Raw genomic sequence first — 1,860 nt, forward strand, 5'->3', positions numbered from 1 at the left:
CTTCTTCTTCATCTTCTTCTCCTTCTCCTTCTCCTCCTCCTCCTCCTCCTTTGTTCTCCTCCTCCTCCTTTCTCCTCCTCCTCCTTCTTCTTCCTCCTCCTCTTCCTCCTCCTTCTTCATCCACATTATTATCATCATCTTCCTCATCCTCATCATAAAAATAAAAACAAAAGACTGGACCAACAAGGACATTCAGTCCACAGTGAAATTGCATGACCTTTCTCAGATCAAAAGACCGAGAAGCGAAGCGCACAGTGGTGACTCCTCACCAGTGCCTGTCTCTCGGACAGATTCCAGTTCCAAAGAGAATGGCTTACAAGTGCAAGTCTCTCCCAGGTCTGTTGCTTGGGTAGTAATCGAGTGCAAGTCTCTCCCAGGTCTGTGCATGTCTCTAACAAAGTTGCTTGGGTAGTAATCCGCCTCAGGCCACATTAATGAATGTGAGCCTCTTTTCTCCTGTTCATCTATCTATTGTTGGTTCATTCCAGAACCTTCAGAAGGGGCATGGAGAGACTCTCTTTAATATCTACACTACAACAGTGGTGGTGTTCTTCCTCCGCCATGCCTCCCTTCAGCAATAAAAACCAACTTATCCCTAGCATAATCACCACATAGTTATCTTCTCTAACAAGATTACGTGGTGACCCTTGTGTTTCCCCAAAATTCAGCTACCTCATTTTTTTATAAAAGCCAAACAAAGAGCCAGGCATGGTAGCCCATGCCTTTAGTCCTTGGGAAGCAGAAGCCAGTGGATCTCTGCGTTCAAGGCCAAGCTAGTCTCCATGATGAGCCATGTAGAGAGACCCTGACTGAAATCAAATGAAATGAAAGAAATGGGCAAAGTGATCCTGAAAGGAGAAGAAAAAAGAGAAGGCAGGGAGGAGGGATGATGAGGGGAAGAGGAAGAAGTGGGGGAGGGGGTGGACAGTGTACACATAGACCTATGTAGATTTGTGTCAATGCATACGAAATCCAAGTCAAGAGGCTGCCTGCTCAGAGCTGGGCAGGGTAGAGGAGTCCCGCAGCCCTGAACAGTGGGCTAGCCATCCTGACTTGGGAAAACAGATACCATGGAAGGGTCTGTTTCTCCCAGCTCTCCCTCCACGCCTCCTTGATGCTCACCCCCAGCACAGAAGATGAATAAAATCTGTGCTCGTGTGTTAAGTCAGCGTGGATTACACAGCATTGAAAATAACAGGAAGCAGAGGGCCTGCATCTTTTTTTTCCCCAGCCATGTGTATCGTGAAAGGCCCTAAAGAGATTGTGGAAACCAAGAGAAAATGTTAACTTTTTTTTTTTCCTCCCAGCCAAGGACTCACTTGAAGTCCAGGTTGGCTCAAACTCCCTAGAAAACTCAGCATATAACAATATGACTCAACATGGCTCCAAACATGAGGCAATCTTTCTGCTTCAGGCTTCTGAGAGCCAGAACTAAGGCATGATATCCTGCCTGGCTTTAAGTTATTATCATTCTAAATTTTATATTTTATAGGTAATGTATTTCCTCAGAGATTGGAAGAAGGCACTGGATCCTCCCCTGGGTCTGGAGTAAGAGTTGGTTGTGAGCTGCCATGTGGGTGCTGGGAATCGAACCCAGGTCCTCTGGAAGAACAACCAGGGGCTCTTAACCATTGAACCATTTCTCCAGACCCCTGTAAATGTTGGCATGTCAAAAACCCTCCCTATCAATAGCTACATACTCAACAATCAACATTTTACTTATTACCTGATGTATTGAATACTAAATTGTGTCCTTAAAATTCATACCTTGACCTACTAATCTCCTAGTATGTTGTATTTTAGGGTCACTAAGGTCAGAGGAACCCATAAGAGCTGAGGACGCAGTGACATTGGTGGTGT

Source organism: Mus pahari, chromosome 16 (assembly GCF_900095145.1).
Source record: "Mus pahari chromosome 16, PAHARI_EIJ_v1.1, whole genome shotgun sequence".
NCBI classification, from domain to species: domain Eukaryota; kingdom Metazoa; phylum Chordata; class Mammalia; order Rodentia; family Muridae; genus Mus; species Mus pahari.